This window comes from Buteo buteo, chromosome 22 (assembly GCF_964188355.1).
Source record: "Buteo buteo chromosome 22, bButBut1.hap1.1, whole genome shotgun sequence".
Lineage (NCBI taxonomy): Eukaryota > Metazoa > Chordata > Aves > Accipitriformes > Accipitridae > Buteo > Buteo buteo.
Window position 1 is genome coordinate 16,959,215 of NC_134192.1, and position 12,763 is coordinate 16,971,977.

Consider the following 12,763-nt stretch of genomic DNA (forward strand, 5'->3'; position numbering starts at 1 on the left):
TGAATGTCCCCTTGCCTCCTTCTTCTTTCCCCAGCTTTATAGGCTGAGCATGACATCCTCTGGTCTGGAATATCCCTTTGGCCAGTTGGGGTCAGCTGTCCCAGCTGTGTCCCATCCCAACTTCTTGTGTCCCCCCAGCCTACTCACTGGTAGGATGGGGTGAAAAGCAGAAAAGACCTTGGCTCTGTGTAAGCACTGCTCAGCAGTAACTAAAACATCCCTGTAATATCAACACTTTTAAGCACAAATCGAAAACAGCCCCATACCAGCTGCTGTGAAGAAAATTAACTCTATCCCAGCCAAAAGCAGCACACCCGCGTGAGAGGCATTGCTACGGGATGTTTGCAAAATGAAGGCTCCTGAGCTTTCATGGGCTTTTATGTCCTGTGTTTTCACTGAATTTGCAGTTGGGCTCGTGGCAGCTGCTCTGCCATCCTTTGAAGGCGATTCTGCCCTGCGTCTCCTGTCTGTACCCTTTTTTTTGGTGCTGTGTGCTGTCGGAGCAGCTGAAGAGGTTTGTTGTTCAGATGCTTTACAATCCTTCAACATAGAGGGCATCTCGGAAACTTCAGGAATCTGGTTTTGAGAGTTTTGATTCACAAAGGACAACCTTCACCTTTTGAACGGTATAAAAATACATTCTTTGTAGCTCTGTATCACTGCGGGAAGATAGCCCCCAAAACCTAGTTAAATACACTTGTCTCCCATCCATAGCAGCGGCCAGCCGAGGGGCTGCCTCTTCTGCTTTCCAAAGGGACCGCGGTCCTCGCGTGGGGTGGCGAGGCCTGAGCTCTCACACCGGGCTTTGCCAAAGCGTTGGCTGCAGCTCACAAAAGCACCGAGGGTCCGTAACGAGAAGGGCTTGTCCAGCGTCACGCTGGTTGTGGGTGGCCTGTGCTACTGGAAGTCACAGGAGCCGGGCAGGAGACAAGAGTGTTTATTTTTTTTACTATGAAACGATGCTAATTCCACCATGCGTTCTTGCACCTCAAAATCCTGACAATCAGAATAAACGCCGCTAATCCCCCTGTACGCGTGCTGTCCAGCCCAGGCTTGGATCGTACTCGAGCACATAACTAAAACAAACAAGGATGTAGTTCAGCAATTGAACAAATGCCTTTTGGCAGCTCTTTAGATCGCAAACCCTCAAAAGAAACGCAGCACACTCCTTACAAATGAATTGTTTTGTTGAAGTATGGTATGGTTCATGCCCTTGGGCTCACCATTGGTGAGCGCTATCTCCAGTACGCAAAATGTAGCCGGGACAAGCTGGCATGCATCTAACCCTCCCCAATGCACACAGCCACAAGCAGGCATCCTCTGGGACAGGCTCGCTGTGCCATGAACTGGCATATGGTTTTAGCCATGCAAAAAAAATTTTGGAGAGGTGCTGTTCAGAAGCACTGGAAGAAGGGACGAGGCAGATCCCTGCAGAGTCTGGGGAGGGAGACTTGCACTGCAGGTAGGTGTGTAGAGCTGCCACTTGCTGAATAGTGCCAATTTTATTAGTTCAGTTCAATTTGAGCTGATTAGGGATAGCTTTCAGTCAAGCTATCATACCCCCTGGCCATGTTCATGTGGTGCTCAGTAAAGTGCTGGGAGGTGGGCCAGAGCCAGGTATCTACAACCTCAAAAAAAAAAAAAAATCACAGGGCTGTTTTTAGAGCAATCCTGTATTCTCATGCCCAAGGCACAGACAGTCCTTATGCACTTGGCTCTCCATCTCCATGTCACGCTGGGCAAGCCTTTATGTAAGGTAAAATCTTAAAAAAGCAAGCTTTTTATTATTTTTCCTTATCTCGTCATGGCCTGCGTGGATCTCTTGTCCTTGCTGGGTCCTCTAGATGGCAATATTGGAAAGGACAGTAATTGTCCATCACCGCCAGGTCCAGGCAGTGCAGAGGCTTCACAGCCCACCCCTGCTCCAGAGACCCTCTCCATCCTCTGCCGTGTTCGCCACACCTTACACACCGTCCAGCTCGAGCCTTTATCTGCAGAAAGGAGAAGAGACCCCATTGCAACACCGACCGCTCTTACACCCTGAGCCCCTTTGCAGAAGCCACCACCTCCTCAGAGGAGGTGCTCGGCTTAGCGATGGCCTCGTTGCTGGCTTCGCACTGAAGAAAGGGAGGAATTTGCTAACACAGCCTGGGTCTGGCTGTCTCAGCAGGGTACCCGTGGGTAGGCATCAACACCCAGGAGTCTGGAGGTCGTTGGGATGACCTTCTGCTCAGAGACTGTACACCTATTCTGTATCTTGTTTTCCTCTTTAAGGCAGCTGCCTGCTGACGGTTTTTTCCCCCATTAGGCTTTTAGAATCAGGAGTTTAATGCTAGCGGTCACAAGCTGGTTGCAGGATTGATTTTAGCCCCTCAGAGATGAGGCGCAGCCATTGCTGGAGCTGCTGCCAAGTATCAGAGCTGGTTCAACCCCCCCTGTCCCCCAACATCAAGCCTGCAAGGGCACCTTCCTCCATGGTACTTCTCCCTCCAGGCTTCCTAGCTTTCACAAGTAGGACATCACCTGGGCTTTAAACAATTCCTAGCACTAGAAGTTGCTGTCACCTGCAGCCAATTTGTGGTCACGATGGCTGTTTGCACTGTTGCAAGAGGACTTTTCTCTCTGCTTGGCTCCTGCTCATCACAGTCCCCAAACGGCGTTTGTCACCACATGTGGGGAGTATTCTGGAGGAAATAGCTTGGCAAGATAAGAGAGGAGGTGTGGGTGGAAGTGCCTTTCAGGTGCTAGTGGGCCCAAATATATTCTTATAATACTAAGCTGTGAAAAATCTTCTGGCCACATGTGTCTGTGATTGGAGAATAATTGGAAGGTGAGGCAAGTGGAGGGGAAATGAAGAAATGGTATTCTTGCTGACAATGATAACAAAATCTGCCAAGCTGATGAGAGAACCCAGAGGCCATGGGAGTATTTGTGTACTCTCTGTGTCCAGTGTAAGTGTAGCAACACTGCCCAGCACAAACACCGCGTGTGCCTGCTGCTTTCCATCTCCTCTGCTCTCTGCTGAGCTGGGAGTGAGCGATCTGGGTGTCATGTAATATAAAGGAATTTACAACTCACCTGGTGCTTACAACCCTGTTAACATCAGAAGCTGCTTTGCACCTTGCTGGCAGGAGCAGCACTGGGGACAGTCTGGTTCCCAGAACCCTGACCTCTCTACTACAGCTAAAAGGAGAGCAGCACAGCAATGCAGTGGCTCTGATGTCCCTGAAGGCTCCTGGCCCTTGGACAAGCCTGATAAGCAGGGCAAAGTCTTGGTGGGTTGGCAGCTGCAGAAGTGAAATGTCAGGGGTGAGGCTGGGATTGGAGAGCCCAAAGCTGGGGAAAGCAAAATTCCAGCCTTTCACCACTCGGTTTTGCCGGACGGTACCAAAGGTGTGCGAAGGTCTGCTCTCAGAATGGAGGTTGGGAACCAGGGGCTCTGGAGCATGTTACTTTGGGACATACGGCCCTTGCACAGCCCATTTTGGCGCTTTTCCTAACTCCAGCCCTTACAGTCCATGCTGGGCACTTAGAGCCTGGGTCAGAGGCTACAAGATCCCTTAACGGCTGCAGGAGACTCTGTAAGGTTCAGGACTCTCGGGTAGCAGAGCCTCGAATCTCTTGTCCAATATTTAGACATGAGTATATACAAAAGGATTTTGTCTTTATTAATTGTCCCTTCATAGGAAATTCCACCAGCTGTCCTCCTCCGAGGGGTGCCAGCGATGCTCCAGCCCCAAGGAGTCCATATAAGGTTGCAATCTCCTATCCCTGCGTGTTTCGCAGAATAGTGTGGTCATAGCTGCTTTTAAGGATATGTGTGAACATTGCTCCCTTTCCTGTATACATAAGCTCCCAGGAATGCGGACAAAGATAAAAAGTGTATAAATTAAAGCTGTCAGCTTTATGCAGCATGTCAGCTTTTCTACCTGCAGCAGCAAGGTTAGTTATTCTAGCCTACCCACATAGGTGCTGTGCTGAGCTGGGAAGGTACTGCGGTGCAAAGGACACTTTGTGAATAGGAAAATACCAACCGGCTAAGCATCAAAGCATTTTGCAATGTAAATGTGCCTAGGCTGAGACAACAGCAGAAATATTTTCCCTTGCCCTTCCTCCTCCTGTAAGTAATGCTGAACTACAGACAAGAGCTGCAGGTACCCAGCAGCTACCCCTGAGCCTTTTTTGTTTGTAAGGGACTTCTGTATCATGAATTCTGCCTGATCTTTTTGCCAGGGACATCATCCCCCTCCTTCTCCTCCCTGTTTCTGTGGCCTGGTGTCCACAGCCCATGGCTAGCTCCCTCTCTGTTCATTCTCCAAATGCAGCAAGAGGAGCTATCGTCCCCTTCAGTGTTGGTAGCTGTAAATGTCCTGCAATCCACTGACCTCCTTCTCTCTCCCATGCTAGCTGCAGGCCCTTTGCCTGATTTAGGATGGGCTAATCACAGAAAATCACAGGGGGGCCACAGTAGGCACGTTCTACACCTGCATCACATCTGCAGCATCTCCCTTGCCCCTCCTGGGCACTGGCCTGTACCAAAATGCACCTTTTCTGCCTAGCATCTCCATGAGCATAACCCTAAAGACAGCTAAGGGCAGTATGTGTCCCACATTCCCACGGCATCCTCATTCTCTGCAGCACCTTGAAGTATCTCCACTGCACCGTCTGATGATGGAAGGCTAAATCTGCTCTTCTGTGATACGGCTTGCTCCTAAAACTCCCAGAGGTACAAGAAGAAGGGGAACAAGCAGCATTGCTTGATTTCCCTTTTCCCAGGCAGTTAATATTAGTCACTGGTGCTTTTGGATCCATTGTGTGAATTCTCCCAGCCTCTGAAGCTTTTGAGATCTGTAAGAGAGAATTGGAAATGCCTCTGGATCTCGGTGACAGTAGGGCCAGATTTAATACAAACTTATTCCCTTCACCAGATACTCTGCCATATTTTTTAGCTTTGGAATAGACACAAACATCCTAAAGCTATTTAGCTGAATTTTGTCTGGTTGAGTGGTCTGAAGTCACTGTTTGCACTGGTGTCCATTTTTCAAGGTGCAAAATCAAGGATTCCTCTGATGAGGCAGGTCAAGTGATACAACACTGCAAATGCACAAGGTATGTCCGGGTTATGTTTTCCACCCTGAGACTTCAGAGCTGTGTCCGCTGCTCACATGGGAATGCCCAAATTGTTACAAAAGGCAAATGAATTTCCCTGGTGACTTTGTTTCTGCTCTGTATGGGCTGGTTCACCAGCTGGAGCTTTGTTGCTGAGATATTTGCTGTCGATAAAATGCCTTAGCTCTGGGTCAGATGCCTTCAAGGGCTGAATGCTATTGTCCCACTAGAGAGAAGCCAGTGCCATTTGGCACAGTTACATGCCTAAACTCAGCTCCGGTCAGCAACTTGTTGCTTCAGCTGGAATCTCTCTGTGCTCCGATGACAGAGCTGATAATAGACTGATGGCACTCGTGACAAGGGTGTAGGGGTTGAGTAAAAAATTCCCTGGAAAAAATGGATCATCCTGGCTTTACAGATATTTAACTTGAGATTCCATAGCCAGCATCAGGCCTCAGCAATGCTCGCAAGACTGAATTTCTTTGCCCTAAGGAGGAGAGCCCAGCTGGGGGTCAGGCTGTTGTGCCCAAATGGCATCGGAGCAGTTGCGTTCGCAGCACCACAGTGCTGGCTGGGCTGCGAGGCTCCGCAGATCTGGGGAGCGGTGGGCAAATCTGATGCTGCAGATACACCAAAATCAGAGCAGGATGCGTTGGCACCCCGGGCTGGGAGGAAGAGCATCTGTTGGCATCCCTGGGAGCGGATCGGACCCAGGACGGTGGGGTTTATGGTCCGGCTGAAAGTCCTGGACCACAACAAGCAGGACAGTTAATACCTGGACTTCTGTGGCTGGCCGCTCTTCTGATGCAGCAGAATGAGTAAAGCCGAGGCACAGCGTGTAAATATTTATAGCCCAGTTACCAGGTTTCGTGTTTGGCCGGTCCCTCTTGGCTCCTACCGCTTGATGTTTGTGGTTCTGAGTTGCCAAGGACACTCTCAGGGTTGCTTGAGGGACAGAAACCTCTCTGAAGGGAGCCAGCGGCCAGCCTGGCAGCACCCAGGGCACGAGCTGCCTCGTTTCGGCAGCGAGAGCTGGTCCTGGCTGTGGTGCCACATCACGGCAGCACCCACGGCACCCACCCAGCACCTGCAGCCCAGCCAGCAGCTCTGGGAAGGGGGACGGGAGGCACCGATGAGCTCCCAAAAGTTGGTCGAGCAGCGTTTTTCACTGACCAGCTCAGGTGTACGGGAGGGGGGTGGGAAGTGAGCGCACAGCACCCAGAGCCCTTTTCCTCTTGGGGGATGGTTCTGTCACCCCTCGCTGTAGTGTGTTGCTCTCCTGGGAGAGATTTCATCAAAATCTAAACGGCCTCTGCATAACTCTCACGTTCTTCCTCAGCTCCAGAGTCTCTAATGCCAAATATTTTTCCCCACTGTTGGTTCAGTTTCTTCTTCTGTTCCCAACCCTCACTTGAGCTGCTGAGGGGGAAAAAAAAAATCACAATCTGTTTTTACCAAAGATATTTATTTCAGTTTGGAAGTGGCAGGAAGACAGCTTCTTTATATCCATGCATATATCTGAGATCTTTCTCTTGGGTCTCTTTCAGCTTTGACTTCAAACTGTCTTTAAATCACTTTTCTTCAGCAGAATTCGGCAAAGAAGCAAGCTCTCTCATTTTTGCATAAGAGATGATTCCCAGAAAACTTGGTTTAAACCAAAGAAAACACACCCATGCTCCCTTCATGCCAGCTGAACTCAATCAGTTGAAAATCCCATCTGAACTGGAAGGAGAGCAAAAGTCCAGCACAGACAAATGTCCTTCACAGCCGGGTATCTTGTTTAAAATCTTATGGTAGAGAAAGCTGCCTGACAGCTATTTACCGCAGCTCCTACAGCACACTCAGCTCAGGAAATTGCATTCAGAATTTCCTTAGTGCCAAATGGTTTGTAATTTTCACATGACTATTCCTTTTTTGTTATTGTTTGTGAAACAAAGCCTTTGAAAAACATACACAGATTTACTTATTGCCCAGCTATGAAGCTACCATGAAGCGTATAGATTGAGTGGATACTGTTCACTTGATTTGTTGGACACAGGGAATAAAAAAAATTGTTTGGCATAGGGGATAAAAAACCCCAACCTTATTTGTAATTAAGCCTTCCATAAGTAGCCTTATAATTTTAATACAATCTTTTTTACCAAAGGGAAAATTGATGTGACAGAGAAAGTAAAAGTGCTTGTATAGCCAGTGCTGTCGGACACAAGGAACAAGCAGAAAAGACGGAAAGGTGTGACCTGGCTTCTCTGTGTTATCATCAGCGTAGGCCTGAGTAGTAAGTATGATTCCCACTGCATTTATATACAAGAAAAAGGTTTGACTCTGATTTAGCCAGAGGCACTTGGGTCTGGTGAGCTGGGCTGGAGTTGAGCTCCAGCCCCTGGGACAGATCACATCCACGTCCTTGGGCGAGCGGCTTCTTTCTCCACTTTGCCCGTGGTGTCGCCATGGGCATCACGTGGGTATTTTAGGTTGGTACCTTGAAGCACACCAAACCTAAGCTTCTGCAGAGCTTCAGCTGCCATTAACTGTCTTACTAAATACGACTTTCACTGCCAGTAATTGTGAATCACAAAATCACCACGCAAAGAGCCAGCAGAACATCTATTAAGATTCACCAGCTTGAGGCTTTGCATTCAGAGAGATGTGGACACCCTGGCGGCGGGGAAGGCTGCGGTGTGACTCTTGCATCCCGTCCCACGTCTGAACGGAGCGGTCTGGAAGAGGCTGTGGCAGCAGAGGAGGTTTGTGTGAGTCCCTTGCAGTGACGCCACATCTCCAGCTCTGCTTTTTGAAACTGAATCTTCTCCACGGGGTGCTTTCATGTCTGAAAGCTTGTCCTCTTTCTACCTGTCTGTTGTCGCAAAGCCTGCATTTTAAACAGAAGCCTAGGAAACATGTGGGAAGCATAAAGTGCTATTATGTCTTTTTGTAGACGTGGGAACTCGAGGCACGGTGAGACAAGGTGAACCCCTCCAGCCTGGCGATGTAGACAGGGCGAAGGCAGCTGCAAATGAGCGAAGCGAGGGGCTGCAGGCACTGAGCACAGTTGCTGCTTTCTGGAGTATGTCCATAGCGTAGCCAGCAGCCCTGGAGTCAGGCAGGTAGTGCCTGAGGGACTGATGTAACGTGACTCAGCCAAAGTCAAGCAAGAAGTTCATACCAGGATGAGGAATTTAATTTTGGTCCTCTTAGCTGTAGGCAAATGCTGGAAGCCCCAGCCCATGCTGTGCCTATCGCTTCTCATGTTCATTGCAATCATCTAATCCAGTTGTATGTGTTTCTTCATGGTCCTCAGCTTTCTAATTGATTTGATTTTAGCTGCAGACTCAAGCAAAATGAAATCTGTCATGCTTTGAAAACCTCCTCTGCTATTAAAACACTTATTTTATTTATGTTCGCCTGTGGGTACCTTGAATGAATTTTTTTCTGAGATTAAAATCTAAAGCTAAAATTAATAAAGGAGCCTAATTTCACTCAGATGCCTGGAAGCCATCTTTTCAAATCTGGAACATGAAACACCTGGTGAGCCTGATACCAAGGAAAAAGACCACTGTTAGGGTAATTATGTATAGTAAGATAAAGATAAACATGTTTTAGGTGTCCATAACACATACCATCAAAATCCCTTTGCTCTGTTAAAAGTAAAACCTTATATTGTTATCGTTTTACCTCATTGCTGTTAGAATCCTTTTTTGTTAAATCTCTCTGGATATGTATCCACCCAGTAACTGACAATTGATAAAGACTAAGCTGAACAAAAGATAAAGACCAAGAACCACACCTCATCTGAAATTTTATCTGTTTTGCTTATGCAAATACTCAAATATTTGATGGATTTCTGTTACTGCTGAATGGCTGACCAAGGTGTTTGCTGGAAGGGCCAAAGCCTGGAAACACTTAAGCAAATTGTGACCCAGCAGTTGTTGAAGTCAATGGAAACTTACTTGACTTCAGCAGATGGTGGCTGAAAAGTTTTTGTCGTAACAGTAGTTCTGCAGGAGCAAAATTATTTGTTTGCCCAGACTACTCCCCATGCTTCATTTTGTGGGCTCTGCTCAGGGTTAGATAGGATTTACAGAAACCACGAGGCCAGACGAGGCTGGTGTGCGGGGATGGAGAAGCAGAGGTGTGCATGCTCGCAGGGCTACCACGTCCCGTGGGTGCGTGCCCAGGTGGAGCGATGCCCGTGGCCGCAAGCTGCCTGCTGCTCCCACATCCCTGCCCGCGATCCAGCAGGCAGAGGAAACGACACCGGGACCCAGCGCGTGAATGTGGACGGAAATGCTGAGGTTCAAATGACCGTGGAGCAGAAAACCTCAAGCCCTACCCTTGGCAGAAAACCTGGTGTGTTTGAATAGCCCCCTGCAGGCTGCAGATAAATGGCTGTGACTGCTGCCAACATTCCTTGAAAACTTATATTGTTGCTGGAAAGACCGTTGGAAACCTTTGTTTCTGTTGCCTTTTCAAAATGTAGCCTCGCTGGGGCCAGAGAGTCAACAGATGGGTCCATTTTTGCGGGGCCCTGGTACATCATCTTTTATAAATGGGAGTCACCTTTGTAATTTTCCATGCACAGAAGGAGCAACTTGTACTGGGAGAAGCATTTTGGCCTCTGCCAAAGGACGCTGAGCGGACTGACACGGCTGGTCCTCTTAATCTGATAGCTGAGCCATCCCTGCAGCTGCTTTTTAAAGGTGGGAACAATCTCTAGCTAGATCCTCTCTCAATGTGCAGGTTCTGGTGTCACTCAGGAAAATCTGAGTAGCGGTGATGCCTCGAATAATGCAGTCACTGTAATTACTCACGGGATAGTATTTGATAGTGGTCTTTCAGCAGGTGATTGTCCAGTTTTTGAAAATCTCTTTTGATCTGTTGATCCAGGTTTGCTGATGGTATTGTAGGGTTATGCTACAGACATATTTTGACACTAAATGGTGGAAAGCTGAGTAGTTTTATGCATGTCACCTAATACAACCACAATCCCTTTTTATGTGTCTTACTGTTTGACCCACTGAATTCAAGAGAACTTCCTACTTCATCTTTTGCTGGTTTGCAGAGCCGCTGGCGAAGACAGATCCACTGATGCCCCTCAGCAGCAATTTAACCCCTCACTCCCACTCACATATATGACTTCCAAACCACACTGATAGGAAGAATTACAGTGGATGCAAAGACAGAAAGCTGACTGATGCCTGTTTTTTTGCAGAGGTGCACTTGGCAGATAAGGATCACAGCACTCCTGTGGTACATGTCTGACAGGTTGCAGTGCTCTTATTTGCAACAACTTGGAAAGCAGCAAGTTCTGTGTTTAAACTCCATGGAAAAAGGGTTTGCATCACTGATGTTTTAACCACACCGTTATAAAACCTCCCACAACCGCACCCTTACTTACTCCCTGAGAGGAATGACTCTGAAACGTTTCAGCTTTTCCATTACTTCGCCTGCCTGGAGACTTTGTGCTAATGGCCTGCGAGGTAATTAGCCGGCTGCAGGTGAGCCCCAGCTGCCTGCAGGGCGGGGGGTTCAATTTGACCACAAGTTATCCCCCACAGCAACAATATGGTGGGATGGTTCAGGAGGGTGGAGACTGCTCTGTCTCTTTCCCTATTTCTTTTTCTCTTCCCCCCCCCCCCTCCTTTTCTCAGATCTCTTGAAATGACTCACTGCAGGCTGCTGTGACTTCTTCTGTGCATCTGGGACCAAAAACAGCCTTTGGAGAAGCGATAGGACAGCTTGAGGAGGGAGCCATCAATGGGACTTCAAGGGATCAGCTTTCCAATTTGAGTCTTTCAGCTGGGAGGCCCTGTGCGGACCAGGGGTGCTTTATAGACCAGTGGGAAAACAACCAGTCCGAAACAGGGCACGGCTCTGACTTCCCCACAGAGTCAGGGACAGACAAACAGATGGTACAGGAGCAGCCGCTGTGTGTAGCTGCCTCTGCTGCGATGGATTCCTGCTCTTGGACGCTGGTGAAAGGAGGTGGCTGTGATTACAGGGACGAAGCCTGTCAATTAGGCAAATAACATGGCAGTGACCCCAGGGAGCCGGTGCGGACGGGGAGGCAAAAGGGTCTGTGATGGCATCTCGTCCCCCAGATGGCTGCATCCCTCAGGCTGCAACATTGGAAGGAAAAAAGAGCCCTTCCCAGCTGCTTTGGATGAAAGGGCAATGTTGCTTGTGAGAAAGGCGGTCTGTCTGGAGAGGTTTAATGAGGGGGAGTGGTAATTACCCCCACCTGGAGCTGAGGAGGGAGTGGAGGCAGCTGAGGGAGGAAGGGCTGAGGTACTGGTCCTGCACTGGGAGAAGAGGGTTGGAGGGCTCGTGTGGGGAGGTCGTCCTTGCTGGAGCGGAGAGCTGCTGTGGCTCTGTGTGGCCACGGTGTCCCACAGAGGACAGGTGAGTGGGGCAGCCCCATCTCCTCACACGGGTGGTTGTCACCACTGCCAGCCCTGGACTGGGACACCATGGGTGGGGGCACATCAGCCCCAGTCCCAGCCTGGCACGTGGAAACCAGGACGGCCAAACCCACCCAAGGGCTGTGTGAATGCCATTCTGCATGGATTCACCCCAAAATTCATGTAGCTTCCTTCCACAGAGCATCAACTTTTGAATACGGGCCCCGTTGCGTGGAAGACTTTCCTCCCCTCTGTGGCTGCAAAATGATTTAATAAAAACAGTATGGAGACCCAAAGGATGATGCAAAGCACCTCTCTTTCTTCACCGGTGTGGATGAGCCCATGCTCTGAGGTGAGCCCTTTGCTTTGGGGTAGTATCCTGCCCCATGCGGTTTCTTGCAGAGTGCTTGGCTGTAAAGCAGCCTCCCCACACGGCTTCCTGAGCTTCACCATTTCCAAATAAAGTTTCCTAGCAGTTACATTTGAGTGAGTAATTTAACTGACTCGGTTTTGAATGCTTCTGCTCATAGTTCACTTTGTTTGGATAACTAGCCAAGGATATATTGGAGCATTGGAGTTTTGTGTTGTGTTTGGTTTTTTTTTTTAAATATTTATTGTGTTTGTCAAAAAATCAATGCGTATGATAACTGATTATATTCCTTAGCAAGCAATGGTGATAGCAGGGGGTTGACTCAGAGTTGTCTCAGTCCTTTGAAATGAGTTGTGTCATTCTTGCAGTTTATTCTTGTTTAATCCAATGCTTTGGTGGAGATTTTTATAGTGCTATATTGTATCTGTAATACAGCAATTCCTGAGTGCCTTTTCTTTGACTCTAGTTGTGTGCTGTCCTTGCTCTCTAAATCATCTTCTGCTCTTTTCCAAACAGAATAAAGCTGCTGTTGTGATATGTGTGAGGTTAAGAGTGCTTAAATTCTTCTCTGTCAGGTATATGGGTCATTTTAAGCCTGCAGATTTAAGGTCTGATCCTGCAAACACTCACTCGCTGTCAGAGGCGGCAATATTGAAGGTGGGGTAGAGTAGTTGCTCTGTGGCACGTGCCTTTGCAGACCTTTATTCTGCTGCTTTTTTCTGGATGTGACATTGTGCCTGTGAGGCTGGCCAGGGAAGCCCAAGGGGATCTGGAGGATGCAGCAAGTGTAGGATCAGGCCTTCAACTGTAACCCAACCACAGCAATGAGTTACTCAAATAACAACTTGCTCTGCTATAATCAGTGAGAGGCACGTTAAATAGACCA